The 6,155-nt window shown below is 41.6% G+C and overlaps 1 pseudogene; it reads left to right on the forward strand.

The window, feature by feature from the left end:
- Positions 1 to 879: 879 nt before the first annotated feature.
- Positions 880 to 2,740, forward strand: LOC148314244 (uncharacterized; annotated as a pseudogene).
- The last annotated feature ends 3,415 nt before the right edge of the window (positions 2,741 to 6,155 follow it).

The raw sequence follows: 6,155 nt of genomic DNA on the forward strand, positions 1-6,155 counted from the left end.
TATTATGCATCAAATTTGTGGCAGAAAATAGTTTTGATTGAGTGATCTTTTTATATTTTTATCTTATCCATTTCCTCTGAGAAGCATGGAGTATCATTTACCACTAAATGCGCTGTTTCTCTTTATCTGGACATGTCTGTACAATTCTGAATATAGATTCATTCAGATATATAATGTGCCCTTTTAAAAATATGTAAAACAACTATTCAGTTGGCCAATTATAACACTTGGAAAGACATAATTTTGCTTTAACCATTTTTAGGAAAGAGGATACAAAATTATTCAAATAGAATAGCAATACTTGCAGGACAAGTATTGCTGACCGTGGGTGTTGCTGATGATGTGTAACTGAATGTAGTTGCACCAATTACTTCAGGAAATATGCTTTTGTAAAACCTTTTGAAGGATGTGAATTATTATTAAAAATGTATTGATTGTTTCACTTATTGTAAATAATTCAGTAATTATATGTGCATTTATTGTAGGTTATTTTTTTTGTTTCAGCAGGTTACTCAATTTTAGAAAATAAAACAAGTTATACACAAAGTATAGTTTGAGGTAAATCGACAAAATATAACAAATGAGCAAGTGTCTGCGGTCATGGGTTTGCTGTGTTTGTGTCTCTGATTGTGCTCATTTCCGTCTCAACATCTGCACCATATAAACACACCTGGTGTATGTCTGAGTCATGAGTAGGATTGTCTGTGTGCTTGTGCCTACGTACGCGCCCATGTGTAGACATGTCACTCACTCATCCTCCTTCCAAGCTTCCTGCTGAGCATAGCAGAGGACATAACCAGGACAAATCATTGTGTGTGTGCGTGTGTGTGTTGCATGCGTGTGTGGGTGTGTGTGCGTTTAAGGCCTCCTCTGTCTAGGATGAAAAATGGACGAATGGAGGTGAAGGAGAGGTGAGAAGGAGGAGGTCAACCCGCGGTCAAATACAAATGCCTCCTCGTGCTTCCTCCTGCTCTTTGTCCTCTGTTCCTTCTCATCATCGCCTCTTCTAAGTTTACCGCACCACTCATCACAGCTTTCTAACCGCTCTTCAATCTTTATTCTAACACACTGCTTCTTTTGCTCTTGAATATATAACCCGGGTCACATAACTCTTATCTGTGGGTTGTATTTTAAAACCCAAGAATAGAAAAACCTATAAAATAATCATCTCGATTTTTTGTAAAATGTTTGTTTCTATTCTTCTTATACACAACCCATAGGTGCAATTTAGAATGTGACCCTGGGCTGTAATGGGTAAGAAATTAGTGTGACCTTTGAACTTTCTATTTCAACCCATTTTCCTACTTCTGCCCCAATCCTTCACAAGTTCACTCTGTTCTCTTATCCCTTTTTTACTCAGTTTGCATCATCTTAAATATTTCCATCAAGTGCTGCAACTAAAGTTTATTTTAATAATTTATTTAATATACTGATTATTTTTGTTGTCAAAGATTCAGATTTAAAAAAAAACTTACATTTTCATGACTTTATTAGAAAAAAAAACTTACAATATGACAACTTGATATAAATTATGAAGGTACTGGTAGGGTCTGGAACAATTCAGAAAATGGGCAGAAATGTTTATCATTGTTTTCCAGAGGGAAAGCAATTGCTTTATTTCGATTCAGCACAAAGCCAATCAGTCTGCTTTCATGTAAGACTACAGTAATTGGATATTTACTGTTGAGAAGCTGAAATTACAAGCATTTGGACAATTAAAGGTACCCTTGATTGGGCTGAACATTGGCGCTTATATAATAGATCTGTGTAAAAATTTTGTCGCAACTAAGATTCACACCATCAAAAGAATCTGAAGTGTGTTGACTAAAGCCGCTTTTTTTTTCTCAGGTTGTCTGTATTAGAGGCTACCTGTTGCTGCTTCTCGGCTTCACTACCCAGCCTAGCTATGTCGATCAGCTGTGAGTGGCTTGCTTTCTGTCCACACGGTTCACCACCGTCTGCTCTGCTCCAACACCCGGACATACTTTACGTGCCCCGGCGAAGATGCACAATGGGGCTCACGCTGAAACTACCAATACGACAACTCCAGCTCCATCAGGTCGTTCTGGTCCAACGCTCGCCGCCCACGGGAGAACACCGGACGCCGTGCGGATCCCTCTGTGCTGACCCGCGTCTCAAGATCGGATAGCATCGCGGCCGCTAGCAGCTGCACTGCTGTCAACGTCGGCCTGCTGAACATCCGCTCCCTTACGAGTAAGGGCCATTTCTTTCACTACCTCCTGACAGACCGTGAGTTTGACATTTTATGTCTAACTGAGACATGGCAGCAACCCAATGACTATGGTACTCTCAAAGAAGCTACCCCACCGGGCTTTGTTTATCATGCTGTACCTCTCATTACTGGGAGAGGAGGTGGCCTCGCGATGATTCTGCGTGAGGATTTTAACTCTGCGCCCGTGAATGTGCCTACTTTCTTATCGTTTGAAGCTACAGTTGCACAGCTATCTGGATCAACTCCCACACTGATTGCCACTATTTACCGACCACCAAAACCAAACAAGGAGTTTATCACTGACATCACTGCATTCCTCACTCATCTGTATACACTATCACCTAATGTGATTCTCTTAGGAGATTTTAATATCCACATGGACAATATCAATAACTCACTCACCAAAGACTTTACTTCCTCCTCCGTCTGGACAGTTGTGGTTTTCAACAGTTTGTCAACTTTCCCACACACAGTAAAGGACACATTCTGGATTTAATTTGCTGTTGAGGATTATCACCAACAAACTGTAAAACCGGTCTTCTGCCATACACAGATCATCTATTGCTTTCATTCAATGTTAATCTGTTCTTTTTCAAATTCAATGCACAACGCATTATACATTTCCGTAAAATCAAGGACATTAACCCGGACAATTTAGTATCACTTATCAACAACCTGCCCAGCACTGATTGTCTCTCTACAACGGATGAGTTTTTGACACACTACAACTCAAACCTCCATAACATTCTCAATACCCTGGCCCCACTCAAAACCCGAACTGTCTCCTTCAACCAAACAGCACTCTGGTTTACCCCCACCCTCATACAACTTAAATCAAAAGGTCGTCAACTTGAAAGATTATACAGAAAAACTGGACTCACTATTCATAAAGAAATGTACACTATCCACTTCCTCCATTACAAGGACTCAATTTCCAAAGCCAAATCTATCTATTACTCTGGTCTATTCAGTTCCAATGAAGGTAACCCCAAAACACTATTTTCTCTCATTCCTAAATCCACTAAACCTGCTGACACTCTTCCATCACATCTCTATTCCACCGATTTCTGTAATACTCTGGCCTAATTTTTTACATCCAAAATCCAATTTATCCACCAGCAACTCACCCCGCCTTCTGCTCCTAACCTTCCTTCTCCATTCTCCCCGGCTCCTTCCCACCTGTTCTCTACATTCACCTCCCCATCTGTCCACCAAATCTCCAACTTAATTCAGAAGTCCAAGACATCTACTTGTCAACTCGATCCTCTTCCAACTGTTCTCGTCAAAGCCTCTAATCCCAGCCCTCTCTCGTCTCATCACGAACATTATTCAAACTTCCATCTCTACTGGCAATGTACCCTCCCATCTCAAAACTGCTGCTGTCACTCCCATACTGAAGGAACCTGGCTCTGATCCCTCCGACCTGAACAACTTCCGACCCATATCAAACCTCCCCTTCATTTACAAACTTCTAGAATAAACAGTGGCTGCTTAACTTCACACCCATCTCTCCTCCAATAACCTCTATGAACAATTTTAATCTGGCTTTCGTTCCCTTCATAGTACTGAAACTGCCCTCCTCAAAATATCCAATGACCTTCTCCTTTCTGCTGACTCCGGTTCACTCACCATTCTCCTTCTGCTTGACCTCAGTGCAGCCTTTGATACCATTTCTCACTCCATTCTCCTTGACAGACTTTTTTCCATCTGTATCACCAGCACCCCCCTCTCCTGGTTCCGCTCCTATCTTTCTGACCGCACCCAGTTTATCCAGCTCAAATGTTTTAGATCCCACCCCTTTCCCCTCACTTCGGGTGTTCCTCAGGGTTATGTCCTTGGCCCCTTGCTGTTTATCATCTATCTTCTCCCTCTTGGTAATATCTTCAGGAAACATCACATCCATTTTCACTGCTACGCGAATGACACCCAGCTCTACATCTCTACCAAACCAAACACCACACTTCCACCATCCTCCCTAACCAACTGTCTACAGGAATTAAAATCATGGTTCACCTCAAACTTCCTCAAACTGAACAGCAATAAAACTGAACTACTCCTCATTGGCATCAAATCCACCCTAAACAATTTCTCCATTCCCTTTGACAGCTCCTCCATCTCCCCCTCCCCTCAGGTCAAGAATCTGGGTGTCATCCTTGATAGCACCCTCTCCTTCACCTCACACATGAACCACATCACTCGCTCTGCATATTATCATCTCAAAAACATCCACCGGCTCCGCTCCTCTCTCACCCCTCACTCCGCTGCTATACTCATTCATACCCTCGTCACCTCCCGACTTGACTACTGTAACTCCCTCCTGCTTGGTCTCCCTCAAAAAACCCTCCATAAGCTTCAGCTGGTCCAAAATTCAGCCGCCTGCATTATCACGCTCACACCATACAGAAACCATATTACACCGGTCTTCCAACATCTCCACTGGCTCCCCATTATACACTGTATTCAATATAAAATCCTGCTCCTCACTTTCAAAGCTATCCATAACCTTGCCCCTCCATACCTAGCTCACCTCGTCCATATTCCGACACCTGCCCGTTCTCTCCGTTCTTCCTCCTCTCTCCTCCTCACTGTCCCCGCCTCGTCACCATGGGAAGCAGAGCCTTCAGTCACTCTGCTCCCCAGCTCTGGAACACACTCCCCGATGACCTCCGTAACTCAGACTCATTAACACATTTCAAATCCAACCTCAAAACACATCTGTTTAGACAAGCTTATTCACTCTGACCATAAATCAATTTTCCATTTGTTTTATTTTATCTCATTTTATTATATTATTATTAACATTGTATTTATATTTTTAACTGAATGTTGTAAGGTGTCCTTGAGTGCTTAGAAAGGTGCCCTCAAATAAAATGTATTATTATTATTATTATTAGAGGTCCCCGACCACCAGGCCCAGTACCGGTCCGCGGGCCACTAGACCGGGCCGGTAACGCTAACATGAAACGCATAAGCTAGCGAAATGAATAACGATAGCAAGTACAAAGCCTGCTCATCACACAGAGTTGAGGCTACAGCCCTGACAATATGCCCCCACCACCCACTCATCACATCATGCCGCCAGCACACAGGATGCAAATGTTATGAGTTTGGATGACCTGGCCTGTGTGGGAAAATGTTGGGAACCACTGATTCAATTCATTGCAGGGAATCAACCATTGTAGTACATGATGTTTCCTGGCTTGGTTTGTCACCTTCTGTTGTCACCAACTGTCAACCAATGAAAAAGTGATTAATTGCTACTCTTGTCCATTTTAACTTGTAAACCAGAGCACAATATTTTAATTTTATCCACATCAAATGTAAGCTCCTACTTGGAAACCACCACAAAATAAAAATACTGTGCTGATCTTTTTTTTTTGTTTGTTTTTTTAATTTTACAATTTGGAATGGACAATAGTAGGAAGGTATTTTTGAATTTTGGTGATTATTGGTCATTGATTTAATATATTTCACTGTTGTGTCTTCACCCGGGCTGGCGAGATTAGTCGCCAATCACAATGACATTGACGATCAATTCGTCGACAATTAATTCAAGTAGTTGATGAGTTGATAATTTATAGATTCATTCATTTATTTGGCCCATTGCTTTTCTTTTGAAACTCGTTTGTCTCGCTGGCTCTATGCATATCTCTGTAAGAAGTGTCATGGCTACCTGATGTTAGCAACAGACTCCTAAAGTTACAACAGATTTCAACCACTTAAAATGAGGATTCTTGATCACCTAGAAAGGAAGGACGTTGTCGCTAATACATTTATAATTCCTGACTCGTTCAGTCGTATCTGAAAGCAAGCGGTAGTTAGCACACACAGTGTGTTTGATGTTACTATGTAACACTCGCACCAACACAATGTCCTTTATGGTACGCTAACATATTGTAGTGTCTGGATTAAGGAGGAATTA

This window comes from Idiotropiscis lumnitzeri, unplaced genomic scaffold (genome assembly GCF_059441095.1).
Source record: "Idiotropiscis lumnitzeri isolate Australia: NSW breed Sydney's pygmy pipehorse unplaced genomic scaffold, RoL_Ilum_1.0 HiC_scaffold_354, whole genome shotgun sequence".
In the NCBI taxonomy this organism is placed as follows: domain Eukaryota; kingdom Metazoa; phylum Chordata; class Actinopteri; order Syngnathiformes; family Syngnathidae; genus Idiotropiscis; species Idiotropiscis lumnitzeri.